The sequence below is a fragment of the Phragmites australis genome, chromosome 3, assembly GCF_958298935.1.
Source record: "Phragmites australis chromosome 3, lpPhrAust1.1, whole genome shotgun sequence".
In the NCBI taxonomy this organism is placed as follows: domain Eukaryota; kingdom Viridiplantae; phylum Streptophyta; class Magnoliopsida; order Poales; family Poaceae; genus Phragmites; species Phragmites australis.
The window spans coordinates 24,192,953-24,218,459 of NC_084923.1; the positions used below are offsets into that span (position 1 = coordinate 24,192,953).

At 42.7% G+C, this 25,507-nt stretch overlaps 1 pseudogene; it reads left to right on the forward strand.

Annotated features, from left to right (window-relative positions):
• LOC133910606 (patatin-like protein 2) overlaps positions 1-25,202 on the forward strand; it is a 34,642-nt pseudogene extending 9,440 nt beyond the window's left edge.
• Positions 25,203-25,507: the final 305 nt, after the last annotated feature.

Consider the following 25,507-nt stretch of genomic DNA (forward strand, 5'->3'; position numbering starts at 1 on the left):
CGCCTCTCATCTCAAATTTTGCCGAGATCCGAGTGCCTTGGAAGCCAGAGCTGCTGCCATTGTTGTTCCATCACCGAGCTCAACGCCCCGCCGCTTAGGTGTCGTTTCGCCGTTGCTGGCCCACCTCTAAGCTTCACTGACAACCGCTGACCACGCAGGAGTCCTCGCTTTCGCATCGTGGCTACCGAAGCTTCACCGCCGACGAAGAACCGAAGGTCTACGCCACGCCTCTCACCGCCACCTCGTCTCATCGCAACTCCAAGTCCCCTGAGACCCTAGGTGAGTTCGCCGACTCCCTCTCTTGCCTTTCTGCCACTCTCTTCCCCACCGTTAGATCTAAAACCAAGGGGCTAGATTAGATCCAGTCTTACCTCTTCAGCAAACTAACCAGAGAACGCCACATGTTCACTTTAATCCAGTCATCATATGTGACATGTCAACATGCCACATCATAGTCTTTGCTCAAGTAACCTAAGGATCAGTTCGTGTAGCGATAATCCAAGAAGTAACATACCAACTACGAGGCTGATATTGGTAAGACGTGACATACTAGTTAGAGTTCTATCCAGTGCATAACGGGTCAGCACAAAAGGGGGCTTCTGGGTTGGAAATGTTGCGGCCTTTCCGTAATCCCTGGTGGTAAAACCTAGTGGGCAGATGCATACTGGAGTAGGCTCTAGTTAGTGGTAATGTCATACAATGATCTCCGGGTGGCACACCACTGACATGTGTTAAGTGTCTTGCAAACACAGCAACAAGGAATTCACTGACTCGTGGGGAAGGCTGAACAACCTCTGCAGAGTGTAAAATCTTATATATCATCCGTGCTCACGATCATTAGATGGTTTGGTGTTGGATATAGTGGTGGAATGGTTATGGTTATGGTATGGTAGTATTGGTGGTACTAGATGGTTATGGTTTGCAAAGCGGGGAGCCTTGTATGTTAGTTGTTGGGTCGTTTGGGTTACATTCACTCAATAAGTAGTCAATGCTTTTAAATTCAAATGCTTTCTTTACTTGTATTTATACAAATAAACCCTTGTGTTAGCCAGTCATTGTTATAAGTCTGCATATCATTATTCCCTTATATACTTATTTAGCGCATCATGTGCTCACACTTGCTATTTTCCATATACCATGCGACATGTATGGTGCTGCTCAGTGAGTGAAGATGTCAAAGACTATCAAGATGAGGTTGTGACATTCTAGCGCGTGTGGCCCGGTCAGTTGCTTGCGGTGTTCTTGGACACCAGTGCTTATGTTCCGCTGCAGATATCTTCATAGAAAATAATATATCTCAATTGCTGTAAGAGTTAAATGTTTATTCTATAAAAATATTGCTTTTGTTACTTCACATATGGCGTCCTTATATGTGTTGAATATTCTAGACACACATAAGTCGCATCTGGTTTTGTCCGTTAAACCGGGTGTGACACCAACTTACAGGGAGGAGCTGCTAGCAGCGCAAAGTGGCCTGGAGTGGATGATGAGGAAAATGACCAGTGGCAGGCGTATTTCTATGATTGCCTTAGTCGGACGTTTTCTCCCTTTGACTCACTGCTTTGGTCCGCCGGTGTTCAAGTTTGTCTAACTCCTGGGAGCATCGTGACTGGTCTTATTGACTGGCTCTTGGTGGCCTCCAAGGAGGCAGATGAACTCGAGCAGAGGCTTCGCGAGACCGTTGGCGATCACCTTTTTTAGGTCAGAGTCTATGGTGAGTGCCTTGATCTTGCCTGCGTCAGCGAGCATCTCTTTGACCTCTACCTTGCTTCGGCAGTCTCCGAAGGCTTCGCAAGTGCCCAAAAGACCACGATGGAGCTTCATAACCTTGTTGACTCATTTCTATTCCCAGTTCGCTCTCTTCTTTGGACCGTCCAATTCGAACCACAGAGAAGCATCTTCGGATCTTGAGGACGCTGAACAAATTGCTAGAACAATCCCCCGGGAGTTACCCGGGTCATTTTGTAACCTAAGGACTTGTTCCTAAATAGATTTTCCCTGCGCTCTTGTGGTGAGTAGGCTCTGATTACTCATTATTCCTAGAGGGGGCCAAGGTTTTCCGTACCACTCATTAGTTAGTTTTGTGGTGCCTAGGACATCTTTTAGCACGACAAACCCTTCGGTGGCGACCAGCACTCGACCTGAATTGGGACTTTTGACCTCTTTGCCTTTTTTTTCCTTCAGCCACCTACATCCCTGACATTGTGCGAGCAACAATTTTCTTTTTTCCCAAAAGCGACTTTGTACTCACATTATGCGCAAACATGCAAAATAATCTAGGAGCGTAAAATAATCTATGAGCATAAAAGGTACACAAATTCAACATTATTCTAGTCCTTGACCATCTGGTCGGTAGAAGGGCTGCCAATCGAGCGGTCTAACCTTTGAATAGGAAAGACTTACAAGCTGAGTGTAGTGAAAATGTCCTTATTAGATCATGATTATGATTTTGGTGATTAATAACAATAGAGTTATTGGGACTAACATGTTTGTCAAGAATATATGTTAGTAGGTCTTATGGATGCATTACATGAAGAAGCCACCACAGTCGGGACAAAGTTTAATTGAATTAGAGAAGTCCTAGGAGAATTGACCTCACTGGAAGGTCCGGTGCTAATGAGTTTGCACTCACCGGAGCATTGTGCACAGAGGCTGATAGCCTCACCGGATGGTCTGGTGCTCTCTATGTTGAACTCATTGGAGTATTTCTGACAAAGGGGAGAAGGCTGAGGACCTCACAGGATAGTCCTGTGATCTACACTTGATAGCATCGGATTGCAGAGAAGAGCGCAAGTGTAAAGACTGAAGATCAACCCATCGGAAGGTCTGATGCTTGGTATTACGAACATGAGTCACTCATGTTGATGCCTCAGTTAACCTTTTCTATCATTTCATGTGAACCCTTTCTTATCATTTCATGTGAACATGAGTTTATTTGTAATTTGTAGTTTATTTGGTGTTTATTCGATGTTGCTTTTGTTTGTCGGTAGAATTCACGATTAGTCAATAACACTTCGGATCTATTCGAGGGATTTCAAGACCAAGATTTCTATAACACTGAGCAGCATTCGGTAAAAGGAAAGTGTACTCCTTGATCATCTATAGCCTATGTTTTTAAATATTTTGTTTTACAAATTGCATGCAGTGTCTATTAATATGATGGGTAGTCACTTATGTTAGGGTTTACCTAGTTCTTCCCTTACAGTCCTTGAAGCCTAAGGGATAGTTGATATGAGTCTCTTGGGTAGATTTGCTTAGCTATATTTTTGGGATGTTGGGAAGTGTCATATACATGTTTAGTGGATATATGCAATGGCGATGATGAACTTGTTCGTAGCATGGAACCCTAGGACTTGGGTAAGCAGTTGGTTTGATAATGGTGGTTCATGTGGTGGGTTTGTGGATACGTTCCAAGAAATTTGTTGGTTATTTTCCTATTGGTTTGATAATGGTGGTTCATGTGGTGGGCTTGTGGATACGTTCCAAGAAAAGGAGTTAGGTTTTGTTGGTTATTTCCCTGTTGGATAGTCGTTGCCCAAGTGTCACAAGTAAGGACCGGTTCATGAAGCGACAACCCAAGAAATACCGTACCAAACATGAGGCCGATATGGGTAAGGCTTAATATATCGATTAGACACCCGGCTGGCATTCGTTAGAGTAACAGGACCTAATTGATGGACAATGCTTCGTAGTGATTCCCCTGACGGCACACCACTGGCGTGTGTTAAGTGTCTTGCAAACATGGCAACAAGAATATCACGATTTGTGGCTAAAAGTTGGACAACCTCTGCAGAGTGTAAAACTGTTATAACAGCCGTGCTCGCGGTTATGAGAGACATGGATCCTCACATGATTAGATGGGTTTGGTTCAGTCGTGGTTATGCTTATGGTTTGCACGATGGTTAGTTTTGGGTGAAGTCTAACGGTTGGATTAATTGGGATACATTCACTTAATAATTGTTCAATGCTTTTAAACTTCAATTGTTTTCTTTACTCGTATTTACACAAATATACATTGTGCTAGTCTATTCTTGATATAAGCTTGCATCATTATTCTCCCGTATACTTGCTGAGCGCGTCATGTGCTCACACTTGCTATTTTCCCTATGCCATGCGACATGTGCGGTGTTGCTCAGTGAGTAAAGATGATGAAGACTATCAATACGAGGTTGTGACATTCTCGGCACGTGTCTCTCGGTCGGTTGCCTACAATATTGTTGGGCACTAGTGTTTCTGTTCTGCTGCAGATATCTTCATAGAAGACAATATATGTCAATTGCTATAAGAGTTAAAGTTTATTTAATAAAAGTATTGCTTTTGTTACTTCACCTGTGACGTCCTTATATGTGTTGGACATGCTAGGCACACATAAGCCGCATCTGATTTTGTCCGTTAAAACCGGTCCGTTAAAACTGAGTGTGACACCACTAGTCATGGTTCAGCAAGAAATGGACATTCAAGCCTATCTTGCAGTTAACGAAAATGTCTCCATTCTGACGAACAGCAATGGAGAAATTTCCATCTGGTAGTACAAAATAGAGAACGCGGTTGATTGTATACACAATGTCGATAGAGGGGGCCTTCACAGTAGCAAATAAGACAAACTCCACCAGACCAAAGTCAACGCCAAGCATCCGTGTAGTCAAAGCCACCATAGGGACAACCCCATCCTAATTGTCGTGAATTGCGCTATTGCAAATCTATGACGGAAACAAGGTTGTGCAATCAGTTGCACAGATCAAAGCAATAAAAACCTTGAAGCAGTGAAAGGAGCCATATGATACTCACGTCGTTGCTGTGAAAGGGAATGTGTAAGTACCCCTATCCCGTGTTCCCCTGTGCCTCCTGTATCAGTCCCTAGATCAAGTAGCTGATACGCACAGAATTCAATAGAATGATATCAAATGCATACTTCCAATAAAATAATTCTCAGAATAGAGTAAACGATGATATTCTAGACTAGCATCCATGATAGACCAGCTAGGAAGAAGAGACTATAGCGGAACGAAACGGCACAAAGCGGAACAACCCAATACCGCATGCAACTCGAGTGCAGACGCGACCTTAGACTTCTTCTCTTTAACTTCATCTGGGTTGAGGTTGATCTCCATCTCAACAATCTGAAAGCAGCAAGAATGAGTACAGAATGTACTCAACAAGTCCTAACACTACTTCAAGAGGTTGTGTAGATGCATAAGGGAGGTAACCAAGGATAAATTCATAGGGCTATAGTTTGGGTATAAAGCTAGTTTTTAAATGCAATGTGTATTAAGGTGTAACACTTAGTTTAAACTGGTAAAACAAAAGTCATGTTTGATTGATAGAAGTTGTTGGTCGTGGAGGAAAGCTATCTGTTTCCCTGCAGTTCCCATCTTTTAGCTCGTTGATACCTAGTCTAACCAGTTTCAACAGCATATAGTCAGCTTTCTCCAAACCACGGGCACACTGCCCACTCACACATCAGGGGGTATGCACACCACAAAACTAACCATTGTAAATCTGAAACTTCATATGTCCATGACCATGGAGATGGCTATTCAAATAGGTTTAAATTATACAGAGGTTGTACACTGTACCCACGCGATATTCTCAGCCTCTAACTGTTGCAAGCAAAGGAGCGAGTCATACCGATATCCCGTATCCATACATCATGTTGCTACCCGATCCACCAACAGGAAAAATAGGGGTCTGGAGCATTGGACTAATCACGGATCGACGACCATTGCAATGTCACTAGTCAACCCTCATACTACACACAGTAACAAGTCTTTTCCTGAGATCCCATTGCACCCCTACCTCCAGGGTGGGTACCGAGCTCAGCTAATGAGGTGTGAGATCAAGTCCTGGCCATTCAGGACGCATGGTTGCATGAGATGTCTTAACACAACATCAACGATTTGGTCCTTATACGACCGGGGCAAGCGTCTTCATATCAGCAATCCTCCCCTGAGGACTTGCTTACCAAGAGGCATCCATCTCCAAAGGAATACCCACATGGGATAGCCTCCAACTTGTAGAGGAATACCCCACTCATCCCCGCCAAAGCAGTTTTCAGGGTTTTCTCAACAGTGCACCATTTTTCACCACTCACACCATCAACCACCTCAACACATATCACTCATTTGCAAACAAAGTAATCATAATAAAGAATAATTGAGTATTATCTGTGGAGAGAGCAAGCGTCTCTGAAGAGAGCAGGGTAACCAGCCATAAGCATGCTAGTTGACAAGGTTTCATTCAACACCATTATATCAGGTGTTATGAGTATTATAGGGTTATTATTTGAATATTGTGAGTAGTGGTTGTAGTATGGCTCAATAAATAGGTTATAACTAATATCAGCATTTAAAGAGAAACCATTATATAGCATGCATACATAACTATCAGGTTTTAGTTTGCCATTTTATTATATTGCAAACATAGGATCGATATGATCAAGGAGTTAAGACTTGCCTTGACGAAGGTCAAATCTTGATTGATCCTATCGTTCGAGTCTCCTGGGTTCTTTATCATCTGGCCTCGTCTTCAGTTCCTTTTTTGCGTCCTTTCTTATATTCTTGACTTCGAGCCTACGCAGATTAACGACAAAAAACACAAAACAACTAAGCAAAGGAACACCAGAGCAAAATGAGGGGAACACCAAAGTGAAAGAAGAACGACTGGGAAACGATGAAAGCTAACCTAGCGAGAAGATAATCGGCTACTCTTAGCTATGCGAAACTGACGTATAAAGTCTAGCGGGGTTATCTAGTGAAGCTAAGTCAAGTTGTTCACCTAGTTGTTTCATTAACTTATGAGAAAGCCAACACAAGATATGATTAACTAGGTAAGCTTCTAATAGCTTAACTGTGAGAAAGCGACAGTTACGGCTTCTACATGTAGGTGAGTGCATGTGTACTGGTGTATAAGTACATGTGATACTTATGTTTATATGTGTGTGAGAATGTACACACAAATATGTAAGTATAACTCTAGGTGATTATATGTACTTAAGTGTTAGATTAATTATTCTAAGCTATATAGCTAAACCAAGGTTATCTAGTAACCATTCTTAATTACCAAGTGTTACTTAATTGCCATTCTAATTAAGTTATAAATTATTGCTATTGCAAAAGCATACATGTAATTAATTAACTAGGTTAAATTACTGTATTAAACTAATTAATTAATTATTAAAAGGGTATTCAATTATTTAATTACTAACATTAAACTATTCTATTATATTTTAATGAACGGTATTTATTTATCTAGCAGCTACACTGGTTACTACATTAATTATACTAAGATTAATCTATAGCCTATAGCATAAAATAACAATCTATTCTAAACATTAATTAAAAGCAATCCTTAGTTTATTCTAAAAACTATTCTAATTAGCAAAAGGATTATTCTATACTCAAGCTAGGTTAACATAAGTGACTAATCTATGATTATAACCTAAACATGGTTATTGAATTAACTAACTTAACTTCATTTATTAAAAGACGAAATCTATGTCACTGAGCTCCAATCACAGTTGTCATCATTGCAGCCATTGCCTTCCTTGTGGTTCCAATTCTCATATTTGTGACCAAACAAACCTTGGAGAGGAAGAAAGACAAACACAAGGATTACATAGATATATCTACATTAAGACTACTTTCCAATCTACGCTACATGAGGGGAAGTACTCATACATTACCATAATAGATGAATGATAAGGGATTGCAAGGAAGAACACCATCATTATAGTAATATGATGTAAACACAATGACGGATGTAAACACAATAACTTCCTTGATAAGATGATGGAGTAAACTAAGACACAATCATTTATGGAGGAATCCAAGGATTCTAATGGGGAGATGGAAACGATGTGGATGAACCATAGTTATGGTATTGTGGCGGCGTGGTGGCATATGTCTCTCCTTGCCGGCTCTTGTTGATTATTACATTGATGCCTTCTCATTATTGTCCATCGCAAAGTAGAGTTTTGCACTTCCTTAGGAAGATATTCCACTTCTATACCTTCACAATAGTTGTACAGTTTGACGCATCCATCATGACGATGACTGGTAGCCCCTTCAAACCTATTGGTATAGTTTCACGATTGATCTCCATTTTGCGGGATCTTTACACTTGTGCTTCTTGATCTATGCACTTACCCCTTTTCCTACAGGTTTGATAATTAAACACAAATCTTGTGATTAATTAGGGGTTGGTCAAGAAATAATTAGTCACAATACATCTTAAAATATAAGGAAATATGATGCATATTTTGGACACTTCAAATTAATATATAATTGTGAGCTAATTTAATTTGTGTTTTCAATCGAATTTATGACCTTTTGATCTGCCTTGAGATTCGCATATGTGTGGTGGCCTTTGTCTGGTGCACTTTATGGTCAGGGGCCGGGGGAACGGGGATCCTCTGATGTACTGCACGGCCACTGGCATATGGGTCCTAGGCCCGCAAGGCAACGAGCGTGCTATAGCCGTGCAGTACGTCAGAGGATCCGTGTCAGCGGGGGGTGCCCTCATTATATATAAAGCCTTTTGTTTAGTTGCCCTCATTCTAACATTGTCACATCCTAATTCTATAAGCATGTCATCAAGCGTAATCATGCATCATAAGTATCATGTTTATTTGTTAAGCATTGATGAGTGCTTGTTATTTCTAATAGTGGTTTAATAATTTCTTTGTGTTTTGAAATTACCTGATGTTAGAGTTTTTGTTAAGTTTAAGGCTCGCTTAGGCATGATGGATGAATCCATTTAAATCGGGTTCGCATCTGTTTGTTACCGCTGCACAAGAATTCTTAGAATTTTTGAAGCTCTAGAGCATCTTTTGGGGTAAATACAAGAGAGAAGGGAAATGGGAGAGAAGGAATAGAATTTCAGTTGAAAATCTTATCTCTCTTGTAAGTGGGACCCACTAGCTGGCCCCACCACCTCTCCCTCTCTCTCGTCTGCACAACCAGCAGTCCCACCTCACTCTCCCTCTCCCCCTCACTCCAACCGAGCAGCATAAGGCAGCAGAGCTGCTGCTCTCCCTCTCTCAAGCTCTCTCATTTCTTCCCCAAAATCCCACTCAAGAAACAAGAAGCGAGGTATGCATGTCACACCATGGTGTTCTCTAGCTCATTAGCTTCCCATCCATCTAATTCTTGTTCGCATGCATGAAGACTTCGAAGGGTTCAATCCATTTTCGTCACTTGTTCTTCACTGCAAATTCAGCGGCTTGTTCAACTCTTCTCCGAGCTTCTTTCATTGATTTCTTCTCCAACCGAAGGTCACCAACCTCCAACAGGACCTTGGGTAAGTCCCTAGGGTTCCTATAGTGACAATGCATGCTTTTATCTCGGTTTTAGATGGAATTGTGGCCTGCAATCGAGGAATGGCGAAGCACATCATGTTCTTGAGGTGTAGGGCTAGAGAGATGTTTGAATGAGCAAGAACAAGTGTCATGTTGTAGAGTGAGTGTATTAGGTTTAGAACCAATGTATTAGTGCCATTGCATATTTATGTGGTTTAGATTTCAACATGCAAATGAAATTGATTTTAAATCGGTGCGAACACATATTCCACAATAACCCAAAGGTTCTGGGTTAAACTCGGAAGTTCCAGGTGAGCTAATTTCAAATCTATCGAAGATTTCTTGTTGTTTAGCATGTAAGTTGGGTTTAGAATCCTTACATTAGTGCTTATACATGTTTAGGTGGGATAGGTTTTTGCATGCACGCTGAATCGACCGAGGAAATCGCCGCATAGTTCTAGTCTGCCAGAACCCAGACTTTCCAGGTACTACCCAGAGGTTCCGAGTAATTCGTTTTAGAATTAACTGAACACCCTTGCTCGGAGTAACACTCGGAAGTTCCAGCCCAACCCGGAGGTTCTAGCCTAGCCCGGAAGATCCAGATTGGTTTGAGTTAGGATTTAACCAAGAACCCCCACTCGAAACCCAGCCCAGAGGTTCCAGCCCAACCCGGAGGTTCCGACCAGACCCGGAACTTCTAAATGCCTATTAGTTTTTCCAATGAAGTTTAGTTTGTGAACTTTCTTTGTTCCTTCTCATATCTTGTACTCTTAGCTTTTTTTATGATGCATCCTTTATAGCTATGCATCATGTAGCATATTTCATGGCATCTCTTTCACGCTTATCATTGCACGTGTTCTTCTTTAGTGAACGATGGACCGAAGGGTAACGTGGGCATAATCAAGGGTGAACCAGATTTTGTTGTTGTTGATTTTGATCAAGCTGAGCACCAAGGCAAGCATCTAAGAATACTCTACCCATTATTTTGGATCATATGTAATCATATGTAGTCTTTAATTTGATAAAGTATGATATATGTATGCCATTCATGATAGTTAGTCAAGGTCGGGTTTTTGGGAGTAGATACTAATTGTTGCATTACCCTTCCTTGGTATTGTTATCCTTTGATCCATTGTAACCCAGGGTACAATACTCAATGGTTTAACATAAAAATAAATATGTTATGCTTAGCAAGGCTTAGATCATTGGTAGAAGTCGAGCGGTGGTTCGACCATCGTTCGTGAGCTTAGGGCTTATTTTTATTCACAAAGACAATGATGATGGGATGCGTATTTTCGTGATGATGAGACTAGATTTGGACAGGCAATAGGGATGACTCGAGAAGGGAGTCTCAGATGCTATAAGCCCACTTGAATCATTTAAGGACCAACCATTGTTGTAGTTGGCTTTGGCACTTTCCATACTTACCACATGTCGATACAATGGTAAGACAAGTCGAATACATTTTGTAGTTGTAATCTTTTGGCTTGTTGGCCTATGGTGTTGTATGCATAATAAGCTTGTAGAGGTAATGTCGTAAAGGTGTTATGGGCATAATAGACTTGTAGAGGTATCTAGTTTACTCGAGAAGTAGTTTTAGTTACCTCCACACCGATAGGTGCATGTTCAAATGGTCAGGGCTCAATTGGAAAAGGTTGACATGGGTACCCCCTTGTGTGCACTTTAGCGGGTGACACAAGCCGAATGGTCCTCATGTCATGTGGGTAAAGATGTACCCCCTAGGGTGTAAAAATAATTCGAATTGCCGCGCTCTAGGTTATGAGCATGCTTCTATCCATTTACATCAATCGTAGAGTTTCGTTATTGGGATGTTGTGATGGATTGTCGCTGCATAGATGATGATGTTGATGAAGAGTGGATATGGTACAAGTTACAGTTAAGATATGTTGATAATATCTAGATATCATGGTGTTTTGGTTATGTGTAGATGCTTACACTTGAGTCCAAATTGCATTTGCGTTATAAGTTCATTTAACCCCTTTTGGCAGAGTCCTTGCTAATTTATCCAATTGCATTCTCCTTGGAGTCGGGCTATTTATAAGTACCCATTATAGATTAAGTCTTACTAGTACCTTCGTACTCACGTGCTTTATTTGCTTTTCAGGTGAAGAAGATTTAGTTTTTGGCTACTTTACGCCCCCCCCGATGGCGACGGGGAGTAGTGCCAACTACTTGTATGTGGATATTTTGGGGTGTCACCTTTGGGCAATGGCACTACCCATCTTTTGTCGTTAGATTTATTCCACTGCGTAGCTACCCTAGCAATGTTCGAGTTATGTATTTTGATGTAAAGTTTAATCTACTTAAAGACTTGTAACTCAATCTAATTTCTCGCTCTTTATTATGTCTTGTGATGATGTGCTTATTGTAAAGACGTGTGTTTCGATCCTGAAAGTAAACACATGCCGGGACTACCGAGGTGGTATTCAGGTTAAACACTGCAGTCGTGGTCATGTTAATAATCGACTTAGTGATTAATTAGATTACTATCTAGACGGTTCCCTGCAGCTTGGTATCAGAGCCAAGCTTATTAAAGTAGCCTAAAAATTCTTAGGATGGGTTAATTAAACTTGTCAACTTCACACTAAGACAACTCACTAAAGTAATATTAAGTCTTAAGTGTATGTTCTATTTTATTCCTCATCTTATCTTAGAGTTAATCGTGCCGCTTTTTGTTTTTAACATGCTTAAACATGATCTCTAACTCATCTCTTTCTTAATGGGTTAAGGATGGCTGAGCTTACATTTGTGATGGCTACTCATGCCGAGGGTGTGGAAGGTTTTTCTGCACTCCTCCGTGAGATGCTTTGGCACGTGAACTTCACCTATGTGTCAGAGTACGCAGTGTATGCTTGAGGAGTCGGGCCAAATTTAGTGGACTATTTGGCGACCATGGACATTCAAGCGAGAATTATCGAAGGTGGGGCCAATCCCCACTACTCTAAGGCAGTTGGAACATCGGAAGAAATGGTGGTCCAAGTTGTGGCATACAAGGCAATGACTGCCCTTCGTGATGAGCTGCATGTTCTACATGGATGGCCGTTCATCTACTTTTCAATTTGGGGCAACAATGTCAATAACTTCAAAGATGTCCCGAATGCAGCCCCTCTAAATGAGCACTATATGATAGAGTTTGTTCGCTCCTTGGATCAATCCTACCGTTGTGTAGTGGCTGAGTTTTGGGAGACGCTAAGATGTTACAACAGGATGTAGCACACAATGGAACCACAAGTGCAATGCGGATTGGTGAACCGTGAGGTGTTATATGGAGAGCGTCATATGACGTCGTATGGCATGGCACCTCAGACTCATCGCTTTCTGGTGGTGCAAGGCACACGAGTACCTCGTCCTGAGGTGTGAGAGAATCCAATGGATTACAGATGCTACAGTTCCACAATTCGGGTGTCATGAGGGAAATGTTGTTAGGTGAGTCGCAACCTCTCACCCACCCCGATGCCATTGACGACACGGGCTCCCTCCAACATCATCTCACGGATGAATTTTTGGAGAACTTTGTTCGGGATCCATATCATGGGTTGTTTTAAGTCGATGGATTTAAGAATTATGTAATAGGTCGTAGTTTCTTTTGGTGAAACTTTTGGATGATTAAAAATTAGTTATACAATGCCCTATTTATGAGACTTGTATGAGGTACCTTTGTGTTGTATGAGTATTATGACTGTTTAATATATCTTTCAATTCTGTCAATTGCTATTTATTACGCTGTCATTTTACTCATGTTGCATCGACACAATCGATGAAAAAGGTAAGAAGGTAAGGGACGCATCCCGATAGCGATTAATATTAGGGGCTCAATCAGTGCAAGGCAGGAGCCTGGTGTGTCCTGTACGGTGATGGTACGGGAAGTGAATACATTAGCAATAACATATGAACATCCACCATATGATGGTAGTTATGACTGTCTACCCATGTGGCGATTACATGGGGTGTCCCTTAAGGTGAAGGTATGCGAAGTGAATACGTTGGCAACAACATATGAAACATCGCTTGTGCGGCGAGTTGCACAAGCACCATTCGCGTGAAAAACATTTCTTTCTCACGTGAAGGGTGATGATTGTAATTTTTATGTTTTTTTGGGAGTGATGCACTCGAGAAAGAAACACGTAGATAAGGATCAAGTATACTTCATTTCGTACCTCTCATTTTGCACGCAACTAGTTATCATGGGCTTTAAGGAGCCCGACCGCATTCATGCTCTTTATCTTTTCCTTGTTGTCCTAATTCCTACTCGTATCTCCCTTGTCCACATCTTGTAGTCACTAATCTTGGAAAAATGACGACAGGATGAGAACCGGCAACTCGGGTGATCTTCCTAAAGGGTCCAACGAGAACAATCCCGCACTGCCGCCAACGCCGAGCATGGCAGATGTGCCCTTGAAGATCAAGTAGAATCATGAAGCGCATACCACTTTGCTCAAAGCACTCGTGCACAACACGGCACCTCAAGGAGGAGGAGTCATGCATCGTGATAACTACTTGCATTTTCTCTGCACTAGTCCTCCCACCTTCATACACGTCGAGGACCATCTTGATGTGGACCCATGGCTTCATACCATCGAGTAGAAGCTCGCTCTCCTTCAGTGCGAGGACCACGAGAAAGCCCTCTTTACCGCACATCAACTCCAAGGCATGACCGATGTGTGGTGGACAAACTATCTTGCCATGCATGCCGCCGATCATCGCATTTCATGGGTGGAGTTCCGCCAAGCCTTCCGCGATTATCACATTCCCAAAGGGATGATGAAAATCAAGAAGCAGGAATTCCTAGACCTCCAATAGAGGGGCATGTCAGTCATGGAGTATGTGCAGGTGTTCAACCACCTTGCCCAATATGCACGGGAAGAAGTCAACATTGATGAGGGGAAGCAATATCATTTCGTGAGTGATCTCTCATCCAAGATGCAAGACCGACTCTCCACGCACGAGTTTGCCGACTTCAACAAGTTGGTGAGTACCTCCCTCACAGTTGAACACAAGCTGAAGAACCACCAGGAGGAGAAAAGGCGTAAGAGGGCCCCGTCACCCTATGTGGACGGAAGTTATCAACACCTGCGAGCAGGGAGTCAACCTCATCCTTCTCAGACGGCGACTTTGGTGGCTCCACAACCAAAGTGGGTGGCGCGATGTCCATACCCCTCCTTGCAAGGATAGACTACAAGACATGCCAGGTCATAGGGAAGTGTGACTGGTGGTCCTGGCGGCCCATGTTACAACTACAGGTGTGTCGGACATTTCACTCCGGATTGCCAATTCCTGAAGCCAGGAGTCGTGGTGGCTGCTCCAAGACCACCACTACCTCAGCAACCCTCTCAGTAGACATCTAGGGCTACACAAGTTCCTAAGCATGGTCGAGTGAACCACATCACCTCTGAGGGAGCTCAAGAGGACGATGGTGTGCTTATGGGTACGCTACTTGTAAACTCTCAACCTACCATCGTACTTTTTGATTCCAGAGCATCTCATTCTTTCATCAAGGGAGATTATGTCTTGCGTCATGATCTTGTCACTCAGCCTCTTTCCACCACTTTCCACATAGATGTGCCCGGTGCAGAAATGCATGCCGACCAAATAGTTCCGATGGTAAAAATTCTCATCGATGAGGTTCAATTTCTCACAAACTTGATCTTGACTGACACCAGAGGGATAGATGTCATCTTAGGGATGAATTGGTTAACAAAAAATGGTGCTCTTATCGATTGTGCACGAAGGATCATCTCTCTCAAGAATTAGGCCAGTGTTCGAATCCCCCTCCATCTTGGAGAGGGTGGTTCCTATCTTTATGCTTTGGAGGGTTCCGCAACCATAGACCTTTGGAGTATCCCAGTGGTGTGCAAGTACCCGAATGTTTTTCCTGAGGAATTATTGGGGATGCCACCCAACCGGGATGTTGAATTTGTCATCGAACTCGCACCCGGAACGGCCCCAGTGTTTAAAAGGCCCTATCATATGCCTCCCAGTGAATTAATGGAGTTCAAGAAACAACTAAAGGAATTACTGGAGAAGGGTTTTATTCATCCGAGCTCCTCACCTTGGGGTGCCCGGCTATCTTTGTCAAGAAGAAGGACAACACCTTAAGGATATGCGTTGATTATCATCCTCTCAACGCGGTCACTATCAAAAATAAATATCCCCTTCCCCGCATTGATATATTGTTTGATCAATTGACCATTGCTTATTTCTTTCCTAAGATTGATCTAATGTTGGGTTATCACCAAATAAAAATCTGATCGGAGAACGTTCCCAAAACAGCTTTCTCTACTCGCTATAGACTCAATGAGTATATCGTCATGTCCTTTGGCCTAACCAATGCACTAGCCTACTTCATGTATTTAATGAACACCGTTTTCATGGAGGAGTTGGATTCGTTCATTGTAATCTTCATCAAAGATATCCTTGTTTAATCCAAGACCGAAGAAGAACATGCCCAACATCTTTGAGTTGTTCTTGAAAGGCTCCGTGAACATCGTCTCTATACCAAGTTTAGCAAATGCGAATTCTGGCTCAAAGAAGTTGCCTTTCTTAGCCACGCCCTATCCAAAAATGGTGTCACTATTGACCCAAGCAAGGTTCAAGATCTGCTCAGTTGGAGGCAACCACAGAACATCACCGACAAAAAGAGTTTTCTTGGACTTACGGGATACTACCACCGGTTCATTGAGAACTTCCCCAGAATTGCCAAGCCCATGACTGAACTCTTGCAGAAGGGCATGAAGTTTGTATGGTCTAATTCTTGTGAGCGAGCTTACCAAACCTTGAAGAGTCTTCTCACTACTGTGCCCGTCCTTGCTCAACCAACTATGGATAAGAGTTTTCACGTTTATTGCAATGTTTCCCGCATAGCCCTCAGTTGTGTTCTCATGCAAGAGGGTCAAGTCATCGCCTATGCTTCTCGCAAATTAAAGTGCCATGAAGAAAATTATCCTACTCACAGTTTAGAGCTTGCAGCTGTCGTGCATGCTCTAAAAATCTAGCGCCACAACCTCCTTGGAAATCTTTGCAATATCTATACTGATCACAAGAGTCTCAAGTATATCTTCACTCAAGCCGACCTCAACATGAGGCTAAGGAGATGGCTTGAATTGATCAAGGACTATGAGTTGGAGGTTCATTATCATCCTGGCAAAGCAAACATCATTGCCAATGCCCTGAGCTGAAAGTTTTGGTGCAATTGTCTTAGGTTCAAGCCTGAAAAGCCACATTTTGTGATGATTTTCAGAGGCTTGGACTCAATATGTTCTTCGAGGGATTTCTTGCAAATCTAGGGGTCCAACCCACCCTCCTCGATCAAATCAAGGAAACACAGAAGAATGACAAGGGTATGGTCCAAATAAGTGACAAGATGAAAGAGGGCAATGATGTGGACTTTTTGGAGGATAGTCATGGCATCTTGTGGTTTAGGAAGCAACTCGTGGTCCCTAGGTCCATGAGTTGAGGAAGAAGATCTTGGATGAAGCTCATGACCCGTTGTTGTCTATTCATCCCGGGAGCACCAAAATGTATCAAGACCTCAAGCAAAGATTTTGGTGGACGTGCATGAAGCGTGAGATCGCTGGGTATGTCACCAAGTATGATGTTTGTAGGAGAGTGAAAGCCGAACATCTCAAGTCGGCTGGTACACTCCAACCCTTGCCTATTCCTTCTTTGAAGTGGGAGGAAATCTGTATGGATTTTGATTACCAGACTACCTAAGTCCTCTTGAGGGTATGACTCAATTTGGATCATTGTGGACCGATTGACCAAATCTGCTCATTTTCTTCCCGTCAAAACCACGTATTCTTCTAAGCAATATGTGGAGCTATACCTCGCTAGAATAGTTTGTCTCCATGGTATTCCTACGAAGATAGTTTCCGACCGTGGATCCATCTTTGTCTCCAATTTTTGGAAGAGCCTTCATGAAGCTATGGGAACTGAGTTGTTTCAGCACTGCCTACCATCCTCAGACCGATGGTCAAATGAAGAGAGTGAATCAAATACTTGAAGATGTGTTGCGAGCTTGTGCTCTCATGTATGGAAAGAAATGGGAGATTTGCTTGCCATTTGCCGAATTCTCCTATAATAATAGTTTCCAATCGAGCATCGAGATGTCTCCGTTCGAAGCGCTTTATGGAAGGAGGTGTCGAACAGCTCTAAATTTGTCCAAGTCCGGCAAAAGGGCTTTTCTAGGTATGGATTTGGTCAAGGAGTCGGAAGAACATGTCCTGACCATTCGCAAGCATCTTCTCACAGCTCAATCTCATCAGAAGAGTTATGTGGATTGTTGCCGCCATGAGCTTGTGTTCAAGATTGGAGGCTTCGGTGATCTCAAGGTCTCTCCCTCAGAGGAACATGACGTTTCCAAATAAAAGGAAAGTTAGCGTCACAATATGTTGGTCCTTTCCAAATTATTGCTCGGCAAAGTGAGGTGGCCTATCAACTGGAGCTACCCCCATCCCTCTCCGTCGTGCACAACATCTTCCATGTCTCACAATTAAAGAAATGTCTTCGTGTTCCAACTAAAGTTGTGACAGTGGATGACCAAGAACTTCAACCCGATCTTTCTTATTGCGAGCATCATGTTCGCATTCTTGATGAAGCCAAACAGAAAACGCGGTGCAAATCAACTAAGTTCTTCAAGGTTCAATGAAGCAATCATATCGAAGACGAAGTGACGTGGGAACGTGAAGATTAGCTTCATGCCGATTATCCTGAGTTTTTCTCCAACCTATGAGTGATGCATTCATTTCCATTCTCATAGCATGTTATTTTTCCTTTACCGCAAAAGACTTGAAGCTCTTAGTTTCCCTTTACTCTCCCCTAAACTCACCTGAATCTTAGAACAAGATTCTTTTAAGAGGGGAGTTTTGCCACATCCCAATTCCATAAGCATGTCATCAAGCGTAATCATGCATCATAAGCATCATCTTTATTTGTTAAGCATTGATGGGTGCTTGTTGCTTCTAATAGTGGTTTAATAATTTCTATGTGTTTTGAAATTACCTGATGTTAGAGTTTTTGTTAAGTTTAAGCCTCACTTAGGCATGATGGGTGAATCCATTTAAATCGGGTTCGCCTCGGTTTGTTATCGCTGCACAAGAATTCTTAGAAATTTTGAAGCTCTAGAGCATCCTTTGGGGTAAATAGAAGAGAGCAGGAATAGAATTTCAGTTGAAAATCTCTTGCAAGTCGGACCCACTAGTTGGCCCCACGACCTCTCTCTCTCTCTCTCTCTCTCTCTCTCTCTCTCTCTCTCTCTCTCTCTCTCTCTCTCTCTCTCTCTCTCTCTCTCTCTCTCTCTCTCGTCTGCACAACCAGCAGCCCCACCTCACTCTCCCTCTTCCCCACATGTTCACTATCTCCCCCCTCACTCCAACCGAGTAGCACAAGGCAGCAGAGCTGCTACTCTCCCTCTCTCAAGCTCTCTCATTTCTCCCCCAAAATCCCACTCAAGGAGCAAGAAGCGAGGAATGCATGTCACACCATGGTTTTCTCAAGAGGATTTAGGAGGTTTTAAAAATATCTATAGATCATAGTTATTGTTTTCTAAGCTCACCAATGAGTTTTTCCTATTTAGGTTTCTCATATGAGCTTACAATGAGATAATAACCAATATGTGTTATATCATTTTCTCCTTACAATTTTTCACTGAATTTTAAAGGAGTTTTAATAGCATATCAATATATTATTCTATCCTCATATTTTTCATAGGGTTTTAGAAGAGTTTTTCAATAAGGAGTTTATAACCACTACTACACAACACTACTACACAGGCGGGTGGAAACACCTTTTCACAGGCGTTTAGCGCACCCGCTTGGGAATGAAGGCATGTGGAAATGAATGATTTCCACAAGCGCAAAATTGACCGCCTGTGAAAATAGATTCCACAAGCGGTTGGCATAAGGAACCGCCTGTGAAAATGTATTTCCACAGGCGGCAGGCGGTTTCTTAAGTCAACTGCATGTGGAAATGTATTTCCACAGGCGGTTTGTTAAGTCAACCGTCTGTGAAAATGGATTTCCACGGGCCTTAAGCCAACCGCCTGTAGTATGTATTTCTTTCAAAAAAATAATTAGAATATATTTTATTCCCTACAGTTTCAATAACATCACAGATATCAATAGCATCGCATGGCATCACAGATTTCACAAATTTCAATATTTAACACAAGTACAATAATATTCACAACATCACAAGCCTATATTGCTAAAAGTCCTTCTTCTCCCACTCACAAAGCCTAGGATGGCTAACTAATTCGCCTCCGCGATCAAAGAATCTACGTTCTTGTGGATGACTTCGTGCATAATAAATCGGCACATGTCACATTGGACGTTTTGGATATGTTTGTCTGTGAGAGATTGGTCAGTTTTATTTTGGACCATCCGTACCTGGATTCAAAACACAACTAAAAGAGTTAAAACACTACTGACAACGAAAACATAACCAAATAAGAATGTGCATGCGCAATGACGACTTACATCCTCAGGGTTTGTTGTGTACCTCCCGTTTACCCTAAGAAACTTGCAAACATAATATCCACAAAGAACGCTATTGAAATCTTGCTTGTGGCACTTCAAATAAAAACGCAACATATTCGTTAATTCAATAAGACTCTTCATCATAAATAGCGAGATACAAGCATTAGAAGTGTGTTATTACCGGAAAGTGTGTACGGACCGCCATCGCATCCAACTTGGCCGTATCGTGTATCCCACCTTTCGTTACGTACCACTTGTAGGCCCTATTCAAATGCCAATAATTAATTATCAATTCATAAATGATTTCTAAGAATTTTATGTATGGGGATTTCTTTTACCTCTGTATAACGTCAATGAAATCTTGGTAGGATTTTTGTTGAAAATCGGCTGAGTCAAGGACCACGAGTCTGCTCGACTTCGGCATCAGCATAATACAAATATAGTGGTCGCTACATGAATACTTATGTTAGATTATTGATCGATCAACTAAGTTGAATACTTATGTTAGATTCATGACGTATCACAATTACTTAAAGTTGTAGGGAGCCAAGATGCAGTTCTTGTCCTGCATTTCTAGCATAGCCCTTCCTATGTAGACTGACATTTTGAGCCTTTTTGATTTGGTCAAGTCTTAGGACCCTTGCTTTATCCTTTTTACTCTTCCCCTTAATCTGGGGGTCATCAGTCCTCAAGTTCACGATCATGTTGGGCTGAGAAATTCGTTGCGGATTAATGAATCCAATGGGCCTCTTCAACTTTTCCATATCGTTAAATTGCATCCTACAGATCAAGTCACTAGTCATTAGCTTCTATAGCATACATTGGTAGATATATGAATGTAGGGGTAGATTGTAGGCAATTACAGGCACCACACACTTATGAGATTGATGTCGAGTTTTTCGCGGCGGAACAAAGCGCGCATGTCCTTAAAATCCAACATGAGATAGGAGTCTTTGCTTAGATAAACGTTAGCGGGGACAAAAATAGTGATTATATAGAACCCTGCGCGACATGCCCTCATATACCATTCGTGGAATTTTCTCATCTCCCATGGACCTTTTTGGAGTTGAAACAATGGCAGAAATGGCTTTCCATGCTCATATTTCTCAGGAACATCCAGTGTAGGCAAGAAATTCATGTGAGGGGTACTTAATGTTTTGTCAGTCTCTTTCGCAAGATCGCCCTTCGCTAGAGATTCTTGAGCGGATGATGCCTTTTCTTTTGAGGACAAAAGCCACCTCTTCACCGGAACAGGTAGAGTCTTCTTGTATGGGGTAATCATTTTAGGGACTCTCTGATGCTTAGGTGATGGATGTGCTGGAGGTGCAGATGCTGGAGGTGGAGATGCCGGAGTCAGAGACGCTAGAGGCGGAGGTACCGGAGTTGTAGACGGTGAAGCACGATGCGAAGTTGCATGAGGCGGAGATACCGGGCGCGGGGGCGATGGTGCTTGAGGCAGAGAGGCTTGGCTCTGGGGCTGAGGTGCCTGAAGCAGAGAGACTTGGCTCTGAGGCTGAGGTGCCTGAGGCGGAGAGGGTTGGCTCTGGGGCGGAGGTGCCTGAGGCAGAGATGCTGTGCGCTGGGACAACCATGACGCTGGCGATTGTGACTTCTGACGGCTGAAGATGATATCCCGTCTGGGCCACAGAATGAAGTTGCCAACAGCCTCATCGAGAATCTTGAGACCCTCAGGTGTGCTGATGTCAAGCTTGTACTTCATGAAAACCGGTTGCACCGAGTCGACTTGTACCTTGGCGTAACCGGCCGGAATATCTTGAGTGTGAAACACACGGCCTGGAATGGCCTAGCCAGTGGTAGCCTCAACAGTGAAGTCTCCCTTGCCGACCGGAACATGTAGAATGCAAGGGGTAGCCTCCGTGATATCATCTACAGGATATCTCTGGCTATCGACATGCGTGGACCCAACATTGCTCCGAAAGCCTGGGCTGGTTGGTTGCTCTATCAGCATTAATGCCACCCTTTCCTTTTCCTTTTCATTCCACATCTTCATGAATTGGACCTTAACCTGTTCTTGTATCTGTTCCTCTAGGTTCTTCTTATATCTATTACGGGTCTTGTACTGGCCCGCGGCGTCTGGGAACCCATGCTTCCAGCCCACTTTTGATCCGATGCCTCGAGTGCGACCCGAGTGTTTCTTGTTCCCTAGGGCCCTGGTAAGCAGGTCATTCTCCCTTTCATGCTCTAGAGACCCTTCATTAGCAATTCCTTGGATGGTCTGGGTCACCTCTATGGTCTCGGGGCTATTAAAGGCTAAGTCCCCAGACTCGGTTCGTTGTGACCGAGCGTAGACCTAGTTCCTGCTTCGCTCGTCACAATTTTCCAAAGGGTTGGGTTTCCTAGCCCGTGCAGCCTCTTCTTCTTGCCTCCTCCAATCAAGAATTTTGGGGGCGTACCCAGACAAACCGAGGTGATGGTGGTGCTTATTCTTCTTCACAAGGTGCTTGAACGATTCACCCAGTTTGATGGCCTCAGGTGTGGTCTTCTGCCTAACAAACTCTGCCCATTGGTCTGGCGTAATCTTTCCGTATTTATTAAAGGGTACCAGGTTCTTCTTCACGAATTCCTTATTCAGCTCACTCTTCCAGCCCCAGAAGCTCTTTCCCATAGTTTTCAATGCATTCTGTTTGGCTGCTTCCTCTGTTCCCGAGGGGAATCGGATGGTTCTCTCCAATGTTGCCCACAGGAACTCCTTCGTCTCATCCGACAGCAACCGTCAATCAGTTATAGTGATTGCGACATACTCCTTGATAAGAAATCCGTAACTGTTGCGGAATTTGGCGCAAGCCTCATGAGGTGCAACAGGCTCCCCTTCAACACCGACCTGTGTTATTGTGTAAATATCGGACGGCAACTTGTTTCTGCTACACTCGCCCCTTCTTCGTTTCAGCGTAGGCCCAGAGGGACTCGAAGTTTTAGGCATAGAGGTAGTGGTGGGTTGTGGCGCAGATGATCTACGCGAAGATCTTTGCACCCTCATCCTCTAGAGAAAAAAAAAGGAGAGTTGACATAAACAAAAGATATTCCTCCATTTAAGAAGTATAAAATGCATTGACTTAACTAAATACCTCTTCAGCGGGATCGTAGTCGATGTCACTTTCCCGACGTCAGATCTTCCGATCGCACGGAACAGGGCTCGGGCTGTGATACGAGCCCGAGCTTTCGTTGCTGTTGGAGGACGGGTGGTGCGGGTTTGGGCTCCTATCCAACCTCCTGCTTGCATCCGCTCCATCTTGTGCCGGGGTGTCCTCTATTGGGAGTGGCCTCTGTGCCGGGTTGCCCTCTATTGGGAGCGGCCTCTGTGCCGGGGCGTCCTCTATTGGGAGCGACCTACTTGCTTCTGGTTTCTTAGGCTCCATAATACTTACTCGACAACTGGATTATTGTTACATAGAAATATGCAATAATATTATTTTAGAGGAAAGAAAAGGAATCAATGTATGTGTAAAGGAACAAGTTATGAACACACCAGAATAAGAATCATCAATTTTATAGTTAAATTGCTCAAGTTCAAGGATTCAATTCCATGCTCATGTGATTTATTGCCTTGGGTACTTAGACCTTGGATGGTTTTTGGTAATCAGATTATATGGAATTTCTTCCCCCTGATTCTAAACATCTCAAGGTATAGCATATAATTTCTGCTATCAGTTCTTCACTGATCATAAGTACAATCGTAAACTAATTCACAGTATCTAACTCAAAACATGTCCTTTAATAGAACTAAAACAAAAGGTCAAAATACCTATGTACAATGCAGCATGTTTCGATAACTCAAAACATCGGTATGAACTATGGGATATAGAGAGGATATGCAATTTTGTTAAACATACATGTGGGTTTGCAATAAGTTTTTAACTGCACAGATCACAAATATGTTGAAGAGAGATATTTGGATCTAAAATCAAATGAATTTTCCCTGATATTATGCAGCTGAATAAAGTTCTACGTGCAAGTGCATATACTTCAAAATCTGTTTAAGTCAAGTATTCTCAAAGAAAACAAGAAAATAAAATGCAATAGAAAATAAAATGCAATATGATTATCCCACGTTTAAGTTATCCATAATGACTAACTCCTGAAATTTCTCATCTGGAAGTCTATAAATACATCTACCATACATAAATTGTGCCATCCTAATCGTCCTTGGTGGATTTCAATTGTTTTAATCCTTGCCTTGAAGAGAGTCGAAATATGGAGATAGAAAAATACATCCAGCCACCAACTTATGGCAACCTTGTAACAATTCTTTCTATCGACGGTGGAGGGATTCGAGGAATCATTCCAGCAATGGAGTTTCAAATATTGTAAGATTTCCAAGGCAACACTAGCCTTTCTTTTCTTTTTTTTAAACTAAGGCAACACTAACTTGGTGAGAGATATGATATTGTACATTGTAGAGTCAGAAATTTATTGTTTGATGTGCTAGTCTAAAGTTCAAACTATATCCCTTCGTGGGATAACTTTGGAGATGCATTGTTATCTTAACCATAAATAAATTATGACTTTCATATCCGAGTAAATATTGAAAGCGTATTGCAAACATGCTAAATGTGTTCTTGATTGCTTCTCATGAAAAGCTGTTCTGTTTAATTTCTAAAGAAGCTTGATGGAGAGGAAGCCCGCTTAGTAGATTACTTTGATGTCATTTCTGGGACCAGCACAGGGGGACTTGTGACTTCAATGCTGACTGCACCAAACAAGAAGAACATACCACTTTTTGCAGCCAAGGATATTCAAGCATTTTATACGAACCATGCTCCCAAGATTTTCCAACAGCACAGGTGAATATGTGTATTATGGTTTTCGTTGGTTGGATTGCAAACTTTTTTGTTCAATAATTTTTTTTGCCTTTCTTCAGGGGTGCATTTGGTAGGATAATTAGGATATTTCGATCGTTGTTAGGACCTTCTTATGATGGCAAGTACCTTCATGAAGTTGTGAGGAAGAATTTGGGAACCACCAGACTGCATCAGACTTTAATACATGTGGTAATACCAACTTTCGACATCAAACGGCTACAACCAATTAATTTCTTTTCCTATGAGGTCTGGCTCTCCATCCTTCCTTCCCATACTAGTATAATTTGGCAGATTTGCAAATATATGCTACTCAAATCAAATTACCTCAACTTGTTGTGTAAAAGAGAATCAAAAGGAAAAGATGTATGAACCAATAACAAGGACTTCTATTGATCCACCATCCTTGCAATTTATGTAACATTTTTTTTTATATCATAGGTTAAGAACAACAAGTACAGCACAATGGATGCTCTGCTATCAGATATTTGCATCAGCACATCCGCTGTTCCAACCTATCTACCTGCACACTACTTCAAGACAGAACACTGCCGTGGGAACATCAAGGAGTTCCATCTTATTGATCTTGCAAAATAACAAATTCACTTGATTCAGAAATTGAAGCAGGGAATCACACGGCCGGCCGAAGAACCGACTATGACGGCTCGGCCAGGAGGGGGATATGGAGCTACTAACCATGTACGGCTTCGGCGGCGGTCGTCGTCGGGGTCCTCCTCGGCGGCGTGCTCCTCCTTGGAGGCGTCGGTGCGGTCCTCCTCAGTGGCGGCGGCTCCTCCTCGGCGTCGGCGCGGTCCTCCTCCGTGGGGGGACAAGGCGCGGGGTGGCCACATCTCATCGGGGGCGGCGGCGTCATGGGGTGGCCCTCCTCGTCGGGGGCGGCG